The following is a 22,311-nucleotide window of genomic DNA, read 5'->3' on the forward strand; positions in this document are numbered from 1 at the left end:
CATTTCCTCCTTTGTACTCTTGACAGAAGGTTCTCCACACTCTTCACTTTGATTCCTTTCTGATGAAGAAGTGGAGATGAAGAGTGTCAGAGAGTGGGTATCTGCAGCTTAGAAGCTCTTAATAGATACTCAGGCTAAAGAATGTGTGTGTCATGTCACTGGGGACCTCCTTGATGGATCAGGGCAGACTGAGTTTATGGACTAAAACAGGAAAGCTTTAGAAAGGTCAAAAATGGTTTATTCATAGAGAATGACCTTTGTTTTCCCATCAAAGGGATATCTCTGATTAGAAAAGTTAGCTAGAAAGACTTTACCCAAGTAAGGCTCTAAGCTGACTTTCTGCCATTTCAGTTGATAATTTAAAAAAAAAAGAATTTATTTATTCATGTGTGCACTAGCCCTGGTGTACATGGTAGTCAGAGAACAACTTGTGGGAATCAGTTCTTGCCTTTTGCCACGTGGGTCCCAGGAATCAAACACAAGTCATTAGACTTGATGTCAAGCATCTTTACACTCGGGTCTATCTTACAAGGCCCCCAGTTAACAACATTTAAAAACTCGTTGTAGAAGAAATGTTCATTTGTAAGGGCAGCTCCCTCTGTATTGATTACCTCAAAATAGGGCAAGGCATTAAGTCTGCAGAGCCACTGTCATCCTTTTGCCTTTCTGTTTTCACTGGGCTGTTCCTTAAGTCATTCTCAATGTATAGGTCTTTGGGAGGTAAATTTTCTGTGTCATGCCTTCAGAAGTGCAGATTTGGGATCAAAGGTTGTTTAGCAACACTATGGAGGAAGTAATCAGATCATTAGTCTAACTTTAAAAAACCTGGGTGAATGGTGAATCTAAATGAAAACTATAAAATCTTGTTTTTTTTTTTTTGTCTATTTGGGGGCCGGGATTTGACTTTGTGTATGGTGTATATTATGTGTACCTGTGTTCATGCGTGTATATTGTTTGTATGCTACCAAGTTGGCTTATAGATAAATGTTCATGCAAACTGAAACTGTTAAATCATCCAAAATATTTTTTAGTTTAAATGACTTAGGTAAATCTGTGACAAATAATTAAATTTGTTGGTTGTAATGATATGGTGCTCAGGAGAAGACCTTGGTGGTTTGGTCCAAGGTGCCATGGTGGGTGACAGAGATACACCATGCAGATGCAGCGGCAGGCTGGGGCGTGGAGTGGTGTAAAGTCACTCACACCATATAGACACATGTCCACATGGAGGGTTTATTTTGGGGGGAATGAAGGGAAGGGGAGAGAGAGAGAGACAGAGAGAGAGAGAGAGAGAGAGAGAGAGTAGGATAGAGAGAATTTGTGGGAATAGAGAGAAAAAGAGAGGGGGAGGAAAAGGAGTTTTTCCTTAAAGTGGGCTTTACATCAGGATGCAGGGCTGGTCCCCAAGGGCAGGCCAGAATGTCAACATTGTTGAGCTAAAGTAAAAATGTCTCCAGGACTATTAGCATATTTTACCCGTGTTTCTATTTATGTCTGTGAGATATTTAAGATAAAAGGCCTATCACTTCCTATATTTCAAATGCAGCTTTCTGAGCCTTCATTAAAATATAAGATTGCTAAGAACTATTTTGTCTTATCAAGAATATGGGTAATTTTATCTAAACTCAGGAATTTCATAAGTTATTTCATATTATAAATTTAAAGAAAAGAAGTAAAAAGGAGCCACCAAGTAGAAGGAAGATAATGAAAAGCTACACAGATGAAAACAAATTTTTGAAGAAGTCTAAATAGGAAGGGAAATACTTTGGGGGTGAGAAAGGAGTTCACATGATAAGTTTTTTTATTAAAAATTTTTTTAAAATTTTGTACACAAGTACTCTTTTGCCTCATTTCCACCTCATTTCACCCCTCTCAATTCCTCCCTAGTCTCCTCCACCCCCTCTCAAATTCATCACCTATTCCTTAATCATTGTTGTCACATATGTGTTTAGCATGTATATTTGTATAAACACTATGTATATATGAATACAACTTGCTGAGTCCATTCAATATTGCTCATAGTGGCTACACAGTGAGTTCAAAGCCAGCTTGGGATAAATAGGGAAGCCCTGAATCAAGCATCAATTTTAAAACAAGAATATTTTATCTGTTTTAACATTTTCTCTTCATTATCGCTTAGTAATTCTGGTTAAATAAATATCTATTATTTGGGGTTCTTGCCTTTTATAATATATACATATACATCTGCAATTAGAGATGCACGCACATGAGGGCTTAATATCCTGTGGATCTGAGCTTTGTCTAAATGCTATCTAGAAATTTGTAGAATTACAAGTGTCTTGTAATGAGTCTTTCTTGTTGAATTTTCTTTGTCTCACCAGCCCCCAAATAATGATGCAGAGACTTATTATTAATTGTGAAAGCTTGGCCTTTAGCTTAGGCTTGTTCCTAATTAAGCTCTTATAATTTAAATTAGCCTTTTTATTAATCTACATTCTGCCATGTGGCTTTTACCTCTCTCCCATTCTGTACATCTGACTTGTTGCTTGGTCCCTGGTATCTCTCTCCCATGCCTAGATTCATCCCTGGTTCCTCTCTCTGTCTGGAAGTCCTGCCTAACCTCTCCTGCCTAGCTAAGGCTGGTCAGCTTTTTATTAAACCAATCATAGCAACACATCTTCACATAGCATAAACAAATATCCCACAGCAGCGTACAGGATTAATGCATGCAAAGCAAAATGTTGTCTTTTATACAATGCATATTGCATCTGTACCTTAAATACATAAAGTGATTCTTAAAATTCCCTTCACATTTCTATCATTGTAATTGGTACAATTAAGGTTTTAAAAAAAAAAAAGAATCCCATCATTTTGTCAGTCCTGCATGTAAAACCTGGTCTGAAAGGATCTGGGTTCAATTCCCAGGCAGCTCACAACTGTCTGTAACTGTAAAATCTGACACCCTCACATAAACATGCATGCAGGTGAAACACTAATGCACATAAAGTTAAAATAAAATAAAATAAAATAAAATAAAGAATTAGCCAGGTGGTGGTGGTGCATTCCTTTAATCCCAACACTGGAGAGGTAGAGGCAGGTGGATCTCTTTGAGTCTGAGGCCAGTCTGGTCTACAGAGTGAGTTCCAGGACAGCCAGGACTGTTTTACAGAGAAACCCTGTAAGAAAGAAAGAAAGAAAGAAAGAAAGAAAGAAAGAAAGAAAGAAAGGAGGGAGGGAGGGAGGGAGGGAGGGAGGGAGGGAGGGAGGGAGGAAGGAAGGAAAGAAAGAAAGAAAGGAAGGAAGGAAGGAAGGAAGGAAGGAAGGAAGAAAGAAAGAAAGAAGAAATTAAAACATGGCCTGCATCTGTTTGCATTAGCTGATAAGAACTTCTGGTTTGTGTAAGAAAGCTAGCTAAGCATGAGCCACAGAGTTAGCCAGCAAGCAGCAAATGCTGGGAATGCCAGCATCCATCACCATGCCTGTCCAGTTTTTAGGTGGTGCTGTGGACTGAATGCCGGGCTTTGTGCATGCTGGGCAAGTGCTTGTTGTGTGACAGTTTCCTCTGGGATTAAAACATTCCATTCTACAGGAAGACTCCTTAAACAGGAAGGTAAACAACTCAGAATAGCTTCAGGAAGTCCCTGAAACTGGCCAGATTCACTAGGCCCCTGCTTACTAGAGTAAGCAGTAACAGCTAAGAGTCTCTCTCGGAGGAATGGAGCTGAGCAGGGGGAAAAACCAAAAGGACTCAGACAAACTGACCTGGTTAAGGTTTCTATTGCGACAAAACACCATGACCAAAAAGCAAGTTGGGGAGGAAAGGGTTTATTTAGCTTACACTTCCAGGCCATAGTCTGTCACTGGAGGAAGTCAGAACAGGACTTCCTCAAGCAGGGCTACACCTAGAGGCAGGAGCTGATGCAGAGGCCATGGAGGGAAGTTGCTTATTGGCTTGCTTCCTATGGTTTGCTCAGCTAGCTTTCTTATAGAACCCAGGACCACCAGTCCAGGGATGGCACCACCCACAGTGGGCTTGGCCCTCCCCCATTGATCACTAATGGAGAAAATACCTTAGAGCTGGATCTCATTGAGGCCTTTCCTCAGCTGAGGCTCCTTCCTCTCTAATGACTCCAGCTCATATTAAGCTGGAGCACAAAAACAGCCAGTTCACAGGCCAACCTGCAAAGAAGGCCCTTGAGATCAAACCACCTGACTGGAAGAAACAACCTAAATGAGCTGCCTGCAAGAGGTTTAGACCAACTGAGTCACTTGGAAAGGACACGCTCCAACCTGTTGAGCTGCCTGTAGACTGTGCAGTGTGCTCCAGGTTCCCAGCTTTGGCGAGCCATCCCACATGCTGGGGTGGACTTTGGTGATGCAGCTGTCTTTGAGTCATTTCTGCTTCTATAAGGAACCCCTCCCCCATATTCCCATAAGTAGCACCATAAGTAGCTAAATAAGAACTTTGATGGTGTCTGTACTTCCGTCTGGTGTGGGCTCCCTCCCTGGGGTGAGTAGACATGTGTACTGCATCTCTTCAGGGCAAGTTTTGTCACACGACAGCACTCTTTCACCAGAGCTACACTCCCAGCCTTTCTCTGTCCTGAGAGGGAACATCATGTGACTAGCTGCCTCACTCTGATCATAACAACGAGGGATGCTCTTGATGCTGTCACTACATCACCATGAAACTCGGAGCCAGAATGCACCTTTCCTTGGTTGAATTGCTTCTGTCGGGCATTCTGGCACAGCAATGGGAAGAGCATCTAGCGGGGAGGGCGCCCCTTGCATCATCTTCCTTTTCCTTGAAGACTCCTCCTCACAGTCCCCTGACCTGCCCATCACCTTTCAGTTTTCAGTCTCTAGTTTCAAAGGAAGGCTCTCTCTGACGTTAAAGTCAGATTCAATCCTTGTTTCCCTGTTCTCAGTCCTCAGTAGCTTGTCTGTGTAGAAGCTGTCAAAGTTGACACGTGCAGCTTTTCTCGTAGTGGAAATTAAATTAGTGATGTTCCTCATAGGAATCTTCCCCAGCTAGAGGGAAATCTGCATGAAGACAAGAACTCTCTCTGTGTTAAATGCAGATGGAAGTTCGACTCATAGCAGATGCTCAGTAACTGCATCCAACCAGGTTTTTGAACAACTAAATTAGTGAATTTGGTTGGTTGGAAGTTAACATCAGAGAGCTTTTTGTTCTCCATGCACAGGAGGACCCTGTCACATCTGCGTTCATTGCTTAAGGATGTTGGGGCAAATCCCTCAGTTTCACTTTTATCACTTCCAGTAATCTAACAGTTCAATGTAAAACTCCCCCATGCCTCTTCCTGTCACTTCTGTTGAAGCTTGCCTCATGGCCTAATATCTGTAATAGGGAAGAGGGTGTGATTTGGTCTCCCCCAAACCCTCTCCTTACCTCATCTTCCTGAAGCTTCTCACATGATGCAGGGCAGGAGGTGAGGACCAGACCATTTTTAGTTATCTGCCTGTGCTGTTCCACTGTGGCTGTTCCCCACGGTAGACATTTACCGTTTGCTCATCCAGAGTGTCTGTGGTGAAGGAGCAGATCCTCAACATCCAAGAAGTTCCCTTAATCTTTTAGGGACCTTGATTCAGGCCAAACTGGGACTTGTGGCTTCAATGCATAAAAGAATTTCAGAACTAGCCATCATAAAGCAGAACTGGATGTTTTCCTTAAAGATATTTTAATAAAAAAGCACCATGAAAAGAATAAAAGCACACCCGAGGGCAGGGATGTGGACTACCCAGAGAAGAGTTGCTGAAAGTAAGACATTCTTAAATGTAGTTATGGGCTCCTCAAGGTGACAATCATAGTTAATTGTCTTAGCCTTGGCCACATAGATCATCACGGTGGCTCTCAAGTTATATCACTAAAGGTTGCTAAGAAACCTTTTCCTCCCTCATTCTCTCTCTCACTTTTTTTTTATTATTGTTTTTTTGAGAAAGAGTTTCTCTGTGTAGTAGTCTTAGCCATCCTGGAACTCACTTTGTAGGTCAGGCTGGCCTTGAACTCACAGAGATCCTCCTGCCCCCACCCCCTAAGTCCTAGATTAAAGCCATGCACCACCATAACTGGCTCGCTCTCTTTTTAGTAAGTGAGATTATAGGATGGTCTGGATGGGCCTTGGATGGGATTATAACTGGATAAGGTAAAACCTGGAGACACTAGATTTGCACAGGGTGTGTGTGTGTGTGTGGGGGGGGGTCAGGACATGCCCTGTTCTTATAAATGTGGCTTCTTTTGAGATTCCTAGAATGTAGGATTTTTAAAATCTGGACACGGAGAATGTCCTCAAGTGGTTGTTAATGGGGATGGGACTCTTGCTTCTCTGCCAGCACGAGGCTTCAACCTAATACCTGGGTGAGGTGCTCTTCGCTCTCATATCACAGTTCTCCCTGGCTTTTTATCCAGCCTCACTGAGCACAGGTGAGAGCGATTCCGGGGCCTCTGCAAGAGTAGTGGAATAAGAAGCTTTCTGCTGGAAAATAGAAGCTCTTCTCTGCCATGCATATGCTCTGTAGGCGATGAATGTGTTGCTCTGATTGGTTGACAAATGAAGTGCCAATTGGTCAGTAGCCAGGCAGGAAGTATAGGCAGGAATAAACAGAGAAGAAAATTCTGGGAAGAGGAAGACTGAGTCAGGAGTTGCCAGCTAGACACACAAAAAAGCAAGATGTAAAGATACCGGTAAGCCACAAGCCACATGGCAAGGTGTAGATTTATAGAAATGGGTTAATTTAAGATGTAAGATTTAGCTAACAAGAAGCCTGAGCCAATAGGCCATACAGTTTTAATTAATATAAGCCTCTGTATGTTTACTTGGGTCCGAGAGGCTGCGGGACTGGCCGGTGAGAGAGATTTGTCCTGACCACTGGTAGGATGGGACACAGAAAAAATCTTCTAGCTACGCTTCTCTACCTTAGTCTCTTCTGGGCTCCTTTATTCAGCCCCCACTGATGTTACAGTATCTCCTGCTGCTGGTATCTGTCTACCTCATGGCAAAGTTGGCAAGACAACCAAAGCCTGGCTATCAGGAAGCAAGGCTAAGTTAGTCTTCCTCTCATGGATGTACCTGGAGGCTCTTAGACATACCTTTCATTTGGTATTATATGAGGAGGATTTTGCCCTGGGAAGGGCAGGGTGAAGTCATACAGCTCTCTGATTCCAAAATATAATTTCAACCCCAAGAATTCTCTTCCCCTCTCTCTAGTCCTCTTTTTATATTGAGTAGGGGTGAGGAGTGATGTCATAGGAGAACCAGTTCAGCCACCCCTTTATAGGTCCTGGAGCTGACTCTGACCCCATTACTTAGTAACTCTCCTTAGAGTTACTTGGTCCTTGGTCCTGGTCCCAGCAAAACAGTATTAAGAACAAACACCAGCTAAGAGAACTAACCGGTGTGTTTTATGCATTGTCTGTGCCTTAGGAAGCCTCAGCCCAAGCTGGTTTCCAGGTCTCAAAGATCATCAGTCTGGGAGGCACTTGTTGAAAAGACCTCATATTCTGTCTCACTCAGGGAGGATAGAAACCAACCAAGGCAGCACTAGCAGGGGCTGTGCAGGCCCTCAAGAGCATCTCCTGAGACTGTGTTATGAATGCTAAATCCCAGAGCCTATCTCAGAATTACTGATCCACATTGGGAGAACAGAGGTCCTTGTATTTATAGACAAGCACTAGGGAAAGCAGGAATATTAAACACATGGGGTTGTCTCTTCAAAGGAAAAGGCGTTTAACCTGTTTTCTGCCCAGAAGGCTGTGAATGGAGGTGGTTAATAGCCTAGGTGACCTCTACACTATCTGTAGGGCCAAGCTACATCTGCCCCCTGCCCCAGGTTCCCATAAGCAGGACCAGAGTTAGTTAATAATCTAGGTGACCTCTGTGCTATCTATATGGCCAGGAATGTGGGAACCCACAGAGGCTATCTAGTGAGAACTTACTCAGGATCAGAGAATCTGAGCTAGCTTTAGCCAGCAGGGCTGAATAATGGGATTTGACCACAGGTATGGCTACCAGATGTTTAGAAGGCTCTACACTTGGCTGTATGGTGTGCTTTGATCTTGCAAGGTGGAGGTCTTTTGCCTCTCTCCTTGGCATATTATAAAAAGCCATTTTGAATAAATGAAGAGGCTGTTGGGTATTGACCCAGTCTCTCCTGAAGCTATCCTTTGTTTCTGTCTTTCTTCTTGTTGGCTAGATCTCTCTTTCTATCTGTTGTTTCTTAATTTCTCTTTCCTCCACCTAAGAACCCTTCAAAAGGTGGGAGAAGGTTGCAGCTGGTCTCCCATAGACTCCCACACAGGGGCTTCTCCAGGCTCTTCCTAACAGGAGAATACACAAAATTCTCCCCCAAACCCCTAAGATAATACATAATACAGATTATATACAGAAACCATCTTTATGGAAGTAGTGGCATGTACTTTATAAAGAGTTTTGGTATAATTATGCCTCAGTGTGCACATGGGATTGAGTTACACCAGAAAACTTTTTTCCAAGTTGTACTATACTTAAATATGCCTATAATAAACTGCCCTGTGTCGACTCTAGAAGTTTGAACCAACACAGGCTACTGAGTCGAGTTGAACTGGACTTCTTTCATATCCCATGCAGACTGTTAATCTGCCAACCCTGGTGTTTGCAGAGACCCCTACAAATCCAGAGTCTGAATTGTCTGCAAGATCAGCAAGTGATCTCTCAGTGAGTGACAGTTTGAGAAGTATGGGTCCAACCGGATTTATAATATTTATATAAGCTTGCCACAAGGGAGCCAGCAGAGGGCAGTATTGCAGAGCTTGTTGGAGCCTGGTGAGGGATTTCAGTTCAGTGAGGCTTCGTGGTAAAGATTTTGGGCAAATACTGATCTATCCTCTTTGCATACAGGCCAGCTGCTTGAGTTTGCTGAAGGCAAACCCTCTGAGCGGCTTGAGTTTTGCTTTGCAGAACTGAGAACGGCACCCAGGGCTTCACATCTGCTATGTAAGTGCTCCACCACTGAGCTATCCCTCCTGCCTAAGCTGCGAAGTGTTTTGTTGTGTTTTTCCAATTACCTTGGAGTTTACTTAAACTAATAAGAGAGTCATAATGTTTTCATGCCACATATACTTGGTTCTTTAAATAATAATTGTGACAAACAACAGAAAGAATTAAGAATACTGCATTTCGGGTCTGGAGAGATGGCTCAGTAATTAAGAGCACTTGCTGCTCTTGCAGAGGACCCACACTTCATTTTGCAGAATTCACATGGTGGTTCACAACTATCTGTAACTTATAACTCCAGTCCTAGGGGATCTGACAACCTCTTCTGACCTCTGAGGACACCAGGCATTCACGTGGTGCACAGACACATATACCTGCAGGCAAAACATTCATACACATAAAAAATTTTAATTATTTAAATGATACACTTTAATGCAGTATTTTTAAATGATTCATACAAAACATCAATATTTTGGGTTGTGCATAATTAAAGAAGTACCTGATTTTTCAAAATACTGCTATAGCCAATACATAGAGGCATGCCTTATTGTGGTCCCAGGAACGCAATTTAGAAAAGAAAAAGAATCACATTGGAATGACTCAATTTCTTTAAAATCACTGAGTAAGAAAAGCAACATTGGACTTCCATATCGATTCTACACAGCTTCTATGAACTACCTTGACTTAAATCCAAGAGCAAAGTTAAGAAGTCCCTCCTCTATTTTTTGGTAAACAACTGCGTGGTAAACTCAGATGACTCTTCTCCTGGGTTTTACCTGGGGCTGGCCTTTTAGATATTTTATTTAAAAGAGGGCAGGTTCTGCACTTTCATATGGTATCATCAATGTCAGTATTTCTTACCATCTCGGGAAGATCCTTGTTCTTTACAGCAATCCAGCATAGGCTAGAGTCTCCTCTAAGCCCGCCTCAGATTGCTCCAGTTTATTTTGTGCATCAGTTTGTATGGCAGTCTTGTTTATGTTGGTCTCCAGCACCATTCCCCATCACTATTTCTGCAAGAATACCATGAACCTTGTCTACATGGAGTACTCAATCCAGTTCACATACATTTTCAAACATTTATCTAATGTATCTATTAAAGCTTGAATTAGATCTAAAATGCCAAGTATGCTTGCTGAGGAATCCACACAGAAGACAAATACAGTGCTGCATAAAGTCTATAAATCCGTTTGTTGTCAGATCTTCCAATGAATAATCCTCCTTGTAGGAAATTAAGAACGTGTCCATTTCCCTTAGACACCAATGGAAAGCCTCCCTGATGGTTGGTTGCTGTGTCTCCACAGTAGAACTGGAGAACTTCGGCTTCCTGTGGTTGTTGAAGATGAGGATGGCTTTGATTTTGGCTGGGCCAGGCTGACCTTGTAGGCACTTGTGCCTGTAGGGTAGGCACAGGATACAGGGTGGGAGCAGGTCTCCCTCGAGCCTCACTTCCAGACTTTACTGATGCTGCTTTCCCAGCCATCCCCTCCCAATAGCTTTTGATCATAGAGACACACAAGAGTCAGGGAACACATGAGATCGAGGCTTGGTCTTTGCCCTGAAACTTGTAAAGAAGTTCTTTAACTTATAAAGAAGTCTTAACAAAGGTTGTTGTGGGATAATCTTTTTGTACACTGTGAAGATGTGTTTTTGCCAAGGCGCCTTCTGACTGGTTTAATAAAGAGCTGAATGGTCAATAGCTACACAGGAGAGGATAGGTGAGATTTCCAGGCACCGAGACTCCAGGGATTCACTGTGGTGGTATTCTAATTGTATTGAAATGTGATTTTGATTGTATGTTAATAAATAAAGTTGCCCAGGGGTCAGAGCTATTAGAGCCATAGCAAGAGTGTGGCAGTGGTGGCACACGCCTTTAATCCCAGCACTTGGTAGAAGAGCTAGGTATATCTCTGTGTGTTCAAGGATACAGCCAACATTGGAGACATATGCCTTTAAGACCTGGAGGGCTGTACATACAGACTGTGATGAGGCAGTCACGTGTTTGGGTTTACAACCAATGAGAAGGCAGAACAAAAGACTATGAAAAGAAATAGGTCTCTTTTGGAGAGCTAGGACCACCGCAGGAGGAAGGGTGAGATTTTAGCTCTGAGCTCTGACCTCTCAGCTTTCTCTTTTACATTGGTTCTGTGTTTCTTATTTAATAAGACGGTTGGTTACATCTACAATTCACCAGCCAAGTTGAACATACAGAATGGAGGAGAGGTTAAAAAAAAAAGCCATGTGGCAGAACATAGATGAATAGAAGCAGGTTAATTTAAGTTATAAGAACTAGTTGGGGATAAGCCTAAGCTAAAGGCCAAGCTTTTATAATTAATAAGAAGTCTCTGTATCATTAGTTGTGAGCTGGTGGTCCCAAAAGAAAGTCAAACAACAACAGGTAGTAGATTTCTACTCTAGTTTCATCTCTGTTTCTGTGATAAGACACTCTGACCCAAAGCAACTTAGGGGAGGAAAGGGTTTATTTCATCTTACAGATTACAGTCCATCATTGAGAGCAGGGTAGGAACTCAAGGCAGGAAACTAGAGACAGAAACCATGGAGGAGCACAACTTGCTGGCTGGCTCACTGGTTCACTCCAGCTCATACTCAGATAGCTCCTTATATGACCTAGAACTCCTGCCCTAGGAATGGTGCTGCCACAGTGGGATGGGCCCTCCTACATGAATTATCACTAAAGATAGTCTCTCACAAACAAGTCCAGAGGCCAGCCTGATAAAGATAGTTACTCAACTGCAACTCTTTTTCAGGCGATTCTTGGCTGTATCAATTTGTCAGTTGCTAAGGGGGACAATATCCATGTGTCCATGAGGTGCATACATTGGTATGCAAAAGGGGCCTATAAGCATGTCACATGGGGCCTAATGTTCAGAGTAATACTGACATGTGAGTTGATTATGTTCTGTTGTCACTATCTGCAAATTCTCAACCATTCCATCTTTCAATTTGTATTTTTTAAGCCAAATCCATTAGAGCGGTGGAGCATGTATGTGAGAGGAGGACATACATGGAAGATGTTGCCTCATTCACATTATACAGTCCTCACGATGCCCTGTGAACACAGCATTCTAGTAGACTCACAATATAAGGGAGTGCTTTTAAACTCGAGTGAGGTCAAAGCAACTCCATTTGAGAAACCATTGGCTTTTAGGGAGCATTGGAGGATAATGTGCAATGTTTTTGGTTAGCATTTACCTTATTATTTGGCACAGCCATATCTGAATGAAATGACAGAAGTTATGGAACCAGCACAGCTTTTTGACAAAGATCCAGCAAAGCTGAGCTGCATGATGGCTGCCATGTCACCTTTGGTTTTCATCTCTACCTGTTACATACTTGGGGTACTTTTAATATTTGTACAATTTGGGGATACTGGATTCATGGCAAATTTCTTATGAATCATTTATGCCTTCTCCCAGAAAGGCTGCTTCGGAGCTTCCCCAGGATAGTCCTGAACATACTATGTCCCCCACTTTTAGGGAGATATCCTTATCTACTTGAAGGTTTTCCTTATACCTTGGAAGTTATGACACATAGAGAAGCCAGAGGTCTCTTCATGAGACTATGAGACATTCTTGAAACATCTGTCCCTGTACTTACTTGGGGACAAGATAATCAAAATAAAGTAAACTCAAAAAGGTCAACAAGATTCAGTTGGCTAGAGGAGTTGGCCATAGATCAGATTGCAAGTCTCTTCCCACTATACATTCAGATAATTACATGGTATGTACAACAACACAGTTAGATTAACTGAAGTTACTCTGCCCTACATAGAGACTTATACTGTTGGGCAAAGAATGATGTAAAAAGATGCTAAAAGAATGAGATGTCGGGACCTCCCTCTCTTAGAAAAGTTAGCTCATGCAGAGCCACTATGGTGACATATGACCAAAGAAGAACAGAATGCCAGGATTAGACATATAGATAATTTCTATAAAGATATAAAATATAAACGTTGTATTATGCCAGAATTTGAATAATAACTGCAGCAGCTTTAGCCTGAGGATTTTTTTTCTTGGGCACTCTGACCATTAAGAGTTAATAATACAGTGCTTGGGACATGGCAAAATGCCTGGGGTGACTTGAAGATTTTGCTTTGGTTTAGTATCCTTGAAGCAACCAGAGCTACCAGCCTGAGAATAGGCTGTCATATACCTCTAGATTCTTAAAAATTGGGTTTTGGGTTAATGAGTAAGAATGATGTCAAAACTTGAGGGAAAATGACTGGAAATGATAACTCTGTTCTGTCATAGTTTATTAATGATGACTAAAAGATGAGCCAGAGAAAATGAAACACATATCCAAAACCAAAAATGATATGCTATGTTTTGGAACATCATGAATGCATCCCTGCTTACTAAATTCTGTATAAATAAAGAAGCATTCTGGCTGCTAGTCAGACAGGCTGCAAGATTCTCCCAACCACTATGGCATGGCTTACTTCCTTCCCTCACCAACTCCTTACATCCTCTGCTGGAACCTGTCCTGCTGAGGATAGCTCCCATTAGAGCAGGACAAGCCATGCTGAGATTCGCTTCCTCTCTGTCCTTCTCTCCTAAAACAAAACTGAGAAGTATCCTGTGTGTGATTCTTCCCGTTGCTGCTCTTGCATCTACCCATCTTCAGACCCTGCCCTCATCTGGAGCTGGACTCTGGCAGTTATTGTAAAACACAAATGCATATATGAACTACAAAATATGAGCTTGGTAATTTCAATGATTTCACATATAAATGAAATGTTCTTCTATTTGCATTTAAAACCGACTTTATGATATTCACAGTAAAATTTATAATAGTGATTTAAAATTTAGTGTTTTATTGATAGAAATATTAAAAAGTGAATGTAAAAATGTCTGAGATGGAAAGAGAAACTGCAGATGAAAAGGAAACATTTCGTGATTTAGACTTTAAATAATATCCCTTTCCTGTATTTTAAACAAGGGGCTCACATTTTTATGCTTGTGTTATAGCAGAAATTCTGTATCTGGTGCTTACGACCTGGACCATCTAAGATGGGATTTGCCTCATATTTCCAAGTTATCAGAATGGGTAGTAATGTGGTTCCTGGAGAGGCATACCTGAGAATCTGAGGGGCATGCTCATTTGTGACATAAAGAGACATTTCTTTTCTCATTACTGTTTTGCCAAAGTGTACCTTTTCATTCCATTCCTCCTCTCCCAACAGGAAAACTGGGGGCCAGAAAAGGATGCCACTTCCAGAAGGGAGGCTGAAATAGCCCAATTGGAGGAGGTAGTCTGCTGCCTTAAGGAGGCTAGGATAGCCCAATTGGAGGAGGCAGTCTGCTAAGATCTGAGGTTGGAATGGGACCATAGGCTGAACTGAGGGAGAAAGAGTAGCTGTCTTAGTGAGCACAGGCCAATTTCTGGTACCAGGCAAAGTCCAAACTTTCTTGCATGCATTTATAATGCAGACAAAGTAGCTGGTCTCCAATCATCAGTAGTTCAAACCCAAGCTCCTTGCATTATGTCATTCTGCTTCCCAGACTGCCACATCAGTTCCATATTTTCTGTTGACTAGAAGCAATCACGTGACTGTAGCTGATACAAAGGAGAAAGACAATTTTTCTGATGACCAAAGGAAAAAAGCAAACAGTTTGGTGAACAAGTAACATAGGCTCTGTCAACATGATATGTGGAGAAGGGAAGGGCTTTACTTACTTATTTGTTGGTTTGTTTTTTGTTTTGTAGCCAGTAAAAGGAGTGGTGGAGGAGACTGATCTAGGTAAGCAGAAGGTGGTCTGTGGTGGGAAGTGTCCTACAGGAAGACAGCATCCTTTAGTGACATTTGAGTTCCAGGCCCATGAGGAGATTTAGAAGAGGGAACGTAAAGAATAAATCCTAGGAGTTACTAAGCAGCTTCTGTCTGCTTGTATCGGAAGACCTTGCTGAGGATACCAGGTCGGTTTGACGGTTTTACTGTATCTAATGACACAGCTAGTATTTGAGTTGCTGCTTCAACAGAGACAAAGGAGATGAAAGGAGAACTGAGCACTCAGGTCCCCATGAAAGGCTTGGGGCAAAGCCTTGTGATAAAGCTCATGCTCAGTTCTTAGGAAACAAGACTTACTTCTATTCACAGGAGACCTAAAGGGGCTCTGTTCAAACCACTGCTGGAACTTGGTGGGAAGGAAGGAGCCTTGGAAGAGCTGGAACCCCTGGCATGGCATGGATGTTAGAGGTAGCACAAGTGACGTTTCAGATGCACTTACTCATGGTGCCAAGATCTCTCTCTGCATTGTGTGTTTCCTACTTTGTCCAAATGCATGGAACCAGTACTTATGAAACATTTGGAACAACTGTAAAATTCTGCTTTGAGGATATCAAATATTTATTTAAACAGATAAGAAAACATTTGCGGGAGCAGGCATATCATCCCAGCAGTAGAACACCTGCCTAGCATATACCAAGACCTAGTTAACCCTCACACAAAATAAAAATAAATTATCTTAAAAAAAAAACAAACAAAAAAGCAGAATCTCATCCCCAGCTCTGTAGCAGAACACCTGCTGTGGTCTCCTTTTTCTCTCTGACTCCATCCCTAATGGATCACAAAGAACTTCTCCAAACTTCCTTCCCCCAATTCACCCCATGATTCCAGGCTCCAACACCAGCAGGCATTCCTTGCTAACATACCAGCTGAGCACAGAAAGGGGTAAGCTAACTCAAGACCTTCACTGCTCCCTCCTCTCCTCCAAATCTAGTCCCCCAGTCTCATCCCTAGCTCTGCAACAGAACACCTGCTGCAGCATTCTCTCTATGCACGCCCCCCCCATATTTTGTGGTTCCCTCTGCCTTTCCCTCCCCTCACTTATTGCTTAATCACAGGCCCCAATTCCAGCAGGCAGCCCCTGGGAGCACCAAAGGCCACTCATGCCAGAGAAGCAAGTAAGCTGCTGCAGATCTTCCCTTCTCCTTCTGTTCCTCCAGATCCAATTCCCCAGTCTCATCCCAGTGCTATAGCAGACCTTCTGGGTGACCTCTCTTCATTGCACACCCCCATTCCACAGGACACTAAATAAGAAGATCCTGATTGAACAGTCTGTTCTCCTTCTTGTGACTGCCCCCACCCCCCATGCCCCAGATCCTTAGTTATCCTTGCCTAAAAGCCAACTCTCAATAAGCAGGAACACATTTTACCTGGAACTCCAAGAGGTCACACCTTTCAGGTCCACAGAAAATTTCCTACCAGACAACACACAGCTATTACACTCTCCTAAAATCCAGAGAGGAAATGGAAATCAGGGAACAAAGCACCCACCCAACAAAGAAAAAACTGAAATCAGCCCTGAGATCTATAATCATTCCAATCCTGGATGCCTAGACATCAGCATCAAAACACAGTCAATAACAGTCAGGGTAATATGCCTCCACTAGAGCCCAGCAACCCTACCTACCACAGCAGACCCTGAGTATTCCAACATAGCTAGGCACAAGAAAAAGACCTTAAAACAGCCTGTATGAAGATGATAGAGGTTCATAAAGAGGAAACAAATAAATCCCTTAAGGAAATTAAGGAAAACACAAACAGTGAAAGGAAATGAATAAATTTGTTCAAGACCTGAAAATAGAAATAGAGTTAATAAAGGAAACCCAAACTAAGAGAATTCTGGAGATGAAAAATTTAGAAATTTGAACAGAAACTACAGAGGCAAACTTCACCAACAAAATACAAGAGATGGAAGAGAGAATCTCAGGCATTAGAGGTGTGATAGAAGAAATGGATACATTGGCCAAAGAAAATGTTAAATCTAAAAAACTCCTGGCACAAAATATTCAAGAAATCCGTGAATCTGTGAAAAGACCAAGACCAAGAATAATAGATAGATGAAGAAGAAATCTAGCTCAAAGGCCCAGGAAATATTTTCAACAAAATCATTGGAGAAAACTTCCCTAATCTAAAGAAGGAGATACCTATCAAAGTACAAGAATCATACAAAACACCAAATGGATTAGACCAGCAAAGAAAGTCCCCTCAGCACATAATAATCAAAAGACTAAATGTAGAGAACAAAGAAATAATATTAAAATCTGCAAAGAAAAGATACCAAGTAACATATAGAGGGAGACCGATTAGAATTATACCTGACTTCTCAATGGAGACTCTAAAAGCCAGAAGGGGCTGGAAGATGTGTTACAGACTCTAAGAGACCACAGATGCCATCCTAGACTACTGCACTCTGCAAAGATTTCAGTTACCATAGATGGAGAAAATAAGATATTCCATGATAAAGCCAAATTTAAATAATATTTTCCACAAATCCAGACCTACAGAAGATGCTAGAAGGAAAACTCCAACCTAAGGAGGTTAACTACAACCATGAAAACACAGAGAATAAATAATCTCAGACCAGCAAAATGAAAAAAGGAACATACACACACATCACCACTACCACCACCACCACCAACAAAATAATAGGAATCAACAAACACTGTTCAATGATATCTCTTAACACCAATGGTCTCAATTCCCCAATAAAAAGACATGGACTAACAGAATGGGTACAAAAACAAGGTCCATCCTTCTGCTGCATCCAAGAAGTACACCTTAACATCAGGGTAAAGGGTTGGAAAAAGATAATCCATGCAAATTGACCTAAGAAGCAGCCTGTGTAGTCATTTTTATATCTAACAAAATAGACTTCAGAAGAGATAGGGCAGGACACTACATATTCATCAAAGAAAAAATCCCCTGAGAGAACATTGCAGTTCTTAACATCTATGTCCCAAACACAAAGGCACCCAAGTTCATAAAATAAACAGTACTACAGCTTAAATCACAGATTGATTCTCACATAGTGATAGTGGGAAACGTCAGTAACCCAGTCTCACCAATAGACAGTTCATCCAGACAAAAGCTAAACAGAGAAATGCTGGAGCTAATTGATCTATAAACCAAATGGACCTAAGAGATATTTACAGAACATTTAAACCAAGCACAAAAGAATATACCTCCTTCTCTGCACCTCATGGAACTTTCTCCAAAACTGACCACATACTCAGACACAAAGCAAGCCTCAAAAGATAGAAGAAAATTGAAATAATTCCATGCATCCTCTCTGACTACCATGGATCAAAGCTGGATATCAATAACAACAGAAAGATTACCAACTCATGGAAACTGAACAACTCAAAATTGAATGAAAAATAGACCAAGACAGAAATTAAGAAAGAAATTAAAGACTTTCTAGAATTGGAGGAGAAAGAACACATATCCAAACTTATGGGATACAATGAAGGTGGTTCTAAGAGACAAGTTCCTAGTACTAAGTGACTACATGAAGAAACTGGAAAGATCTCACACTGAAAGCTCTAGACCAAAAAGAAGAAATCACACTGAAAGGAGTAAATGGCAATAAATAAATAATCAAACTTAGGGGAGAAATCAATAAAATATAAACAAGAGAACAATACAAAAAAATCAATGAAACAAAGAATTGGTTCTTTGAGAAAACCAATAAGATAGACAAAGCCTTATCCAAACTAGCTAAAAGGCAAGAGAGAATATCTAAATTAACAAAATCAGAAATGAAAAAAAAGGAACATAACAACAGACACTGAGGAAATCATAAGGACATATTTTAAAAGCCCACATTTCACCAAATTGGAAAACCTAAAATAAATGGATAATTTTCCTTTCTTTTTAAATTTTTCCTTTTGTTGAAAATACATTCTTTTCTCATACAATATATCCTCACTATAGTTTTCCCTCCCTCTACTCCTTCCAGTTTCTCCCCACTTCCCTTCCTTTCCAGATCCACCCCCTTTCTGTCCCATTAGAAAAGAAAACGCTCCTAAGAGATAACAATCAAACATGACAAAATAAAAGATAAAATAAAAACCATCACATCAAGGCTGGGCAAGGCAACCCAACAGAAAGAAAAGAGCCCCAAGAGCAGGCACAGGAATAGGAGACCCACTCATTCATCCACTCAGGAATTCCATAAAAATACTAAACTATAATGAATATGCAGAGAATCTTCTGAAGACCTGTGTAGGCTCTTTGCTTGCTGCTTCAGTCTCTGTGAGTTCATACTAGCCTTGCTTGGTTGATTCAGAGAGCCTTGTTCCTCTGGTGTCCTCCATACCCTCTGGCTCTTATACTTTTATACCTCTTCCATGGGGTTCCCTGAACTTAGAGGGGAGGGATTTGATGGCGACATCCCATTTAGTCTTTCTCTGTGTGTAGTATCTGGCTGTAGGTCTCTTCATCTGTCCCTGTCGGCTGCCAGAGGAAACCTATCTAATGATGGCTGGGTAAGGCACCTATCTATGAGTATAGTGGACTATTATTAGGAGTCATTTATTGAGACTTAAAAAAAACAGTAGTGTTTTCTTTTACCCCAGGTCTCTGGGCCATCAAATCTCTGGCCCCTGGTCACTTAAGCAGTGTCAGGCATGTGCTTCATGTCATGGGGTGGGCCTTAAGTCAAATCAGACATTGGTTGGATATTCCCACAAGTTCTGTACCACCAGCATACTTGCAGGAAGGACTGATCATAGGTCAAAAGTTTTGTGGCTGGGTTGGCATTCATTTTTGATAGCCTGCAGAGTAGCTTCCTGCATGAAATATACCAGAATGCAAGGGTGAAATTTCCATGTAGGTATCAGTTTGACTTCTCCATGTTCATTGAACTGTGTGGGTATTCACCTCCACAATGGGCACTGTTATCAAATTGTGAAACCCATTGTCTTAGCAATAGCCTAGGTTGTGTGGGGATTTCCACTGGACCCCCTTGGCCAAAAGCTAAATTGAAATCAACCCAGTCCCAGTACTGGAAGCCCCATTTGGTGACAGGAGTTGGCCAGTTGAGACTTTAGGAAGTTTGCACTGCACTAGGCTTCCACACCATCCCTCAAATACCTGTCAATTCCATCCAACCCTCCCCAACTTATCTCCCTCAACCCTATCTCCCATCATCCTCTCCACTTGACCCCCTCCTATTCCTGTCCCTACCAACCCTAGTCCATCCATAAAATACATTCCCTTTTCCCCTTACAGGGAGATCCATATGTCCCTCTCTAGAGCCCTCCTCCACATTCAACCCCTTTGGGTCTATAGACTGCAGCTTGGCTATCACCTATGCAATGGCCAATGTCCATATAGATGCAAACACACACATATAATATTTATCTTTTTGGGTCTGGTTTACCTCACTTAGGATGACCTTCTCCAGTTCCATCCTTTTGTCTGCAAGCTTCACAATGTCATTCTCTTCAACACCCAAGTAACACTCCACTGTGCAAATGGACCACATTTCTCCTATCCACTGTTCTGTTGAGGAGCATCTAGTCTGCCTCCAGTCTCCGACCATAACAAACAGAGCAGCAGTAAGCATTGTTCAGCAGATGTCCCTGTGATAGGATGCAGATTTTCTTGGGTATATATCAAAGGGTACATATTGAGCGGTACAACTTGATCTTGAGGAAGATCAATTCCCAACATTCTGAGAAACTGCCATATTGATTTCCACAGTAGCTGCACAAGTTTGCACTCCCACTGGCAATGGATGAGTGTTTCCCCAATTCTACATATTCACAAGTATGTGCTGATACATGTTATTGATCTTAGCCATTTCTGACAGATGGAATCTCAAAGTAGTTTTGATTTGTTTTTCCCTGATAGCTAACATTTCTCCACATGTTTCTCAGCTATTTGAATTTCCTCTACTGAGAATTCACCATTTAGATCTGTACTCCATCTTTTAATTGAATTATATGTTGTTATTTTTTTGATATATAGTCTCAGAAAAGGATAATTGTCTCAATATGTACCACTTGCCAAAATTAAATCAAGATAAGATAAACAATTTCAACAGACCTAGTGAAATAGAAGCAGTCATTAGAAGTATCCCAACCAGAAAAAAGTCATGGCCAGATGGTTTTAGTGCACAATTCTACCAGACTTTCAAAGCAGAGTTAATGCCAATACTCCTCTTCAAATTATTCCACAAAATAAGAACAGAAGGAACATTGCTCATTTTTTTTCATTAGGCCATAGTCACCCTGATACTCAAACTACATAAAGACCCCCAAAAGAAAGAGAATTACAAACCAATTTTCATAATGAACATAAATGCAAAAATACTCAATAAAATACTTGCAAACCTAATCTAAGAAAATATTAAACATATCATCAACCATGATGATGTAGACTTCATCCCAGAGGTGTAATGTTTCAGTATATGAAAATCAATAGACACAGTTCACCATATAAACAATCTGAAAGAAAAAAATCACATGATCATCTCATTAGATGTAGAAAGGCCTTTGTCAAAATCCAGTACCCCTTCATGATAAAAGTCTTGGAGAAATTAGGGATACAAGGGATATACCTAAATAAAATAAAAGCAGTTTACAGCAAGCCTATAGCCAACACCAAATTAAATATAGAGAAACTCAAACCATTTCCACTAAAATCAGGAACAAGATAAGCTTGTCCACTATCTCCATACCTATTCAATATAGTGCATGAAGTCTTAGCCAGAGCAATTAAGACAACTGAAGGTGATCAAGGGGATACAAATTGGAAAGAAGTAAAAGTATATTTATTTGCAGATGATATGATTGTATACATAAGTGACCCTAAAAATTCTACCAGGGAACTCTTATAGCTGATAAACACTTTCAGCAAAGTAGCTGGATATGAAATTAACTCACAAAAATCAGTAGCCCTCCTATATACAAATGATAAATGGACTGATAAAGAGATCTGGGAAATAGCTCCTTTAACAATAGCATCAAATAATATATAGTATCTGTCTTAACTCTTAACCAAGCAAGAGAAACATTTGTATGATAAAAAACAAACTTTAAGTCATTGAAGAAAGAAATCAAAGAAGATATCAGAAGATGGAAAGATATACCATGCTCATGTATTGGTAGGATTACTATAGTAAAAATGGCCATCCTTTCAGAAGCCATCTACAGATTCAATGCAATCCTCATCAAAATTCCAACACAATTCTTTAAAGATCTTGAAACGACAATTTTCAGCTTCATATGGAAACACACACACACAAAACTCCAACAGGATAGCTTAAACAATCCTGAAAAATAAAAGCACTGTGGGAGGTCTCACCACCTCCAATTTCAAGTACTGCAAAACTAAAAACTGCATGGTTTTGTACAAAACCAGATATGAATAAATGGAGTCAAACTGAAGACCCAGACATCAACACACCTATGAACTCCTGATTTTTGTTAAAGCAGCCAGAAATACACACTAGGGGAAAAAAGACAACTTCTTCAATAAATGGTTCTGGGCAAACTGGATGTTTGCATGTAGAAGAATGCAAGGAGATCTATACTTATCACGCTGCAC

General features: G+C 41.1%; 1 pseudogene; it reads right to left on the reverse strand.

The window, feature by feature from the left end:
- Positions 1-9,410: 9,410 nt before the first annotated feature.
- LOC114690617 lies at positions 9,411-20,245 on the reverse strand (annotated as a pseudogene).
- Positions 20,246-22,311: the final 2,066 nt, after the last annotated feature.

The sequence above is a fragment of the Peromyscus leucopus genome, chromosome 15 (assembly GCF_004664715.2).
Source record: "Peromyscus leucopus breed LL Stock chromosome 15, UCI_PerLeu_2.1, whole genome shotgun sequence".
Taxonomy (NCBI): domain Eukaryota; kingdom Metazoa; phylum Chordata; class Mammalia; order Rodentia; family Cricetidae; genus Peromyscus; species Peromyscus leucopus.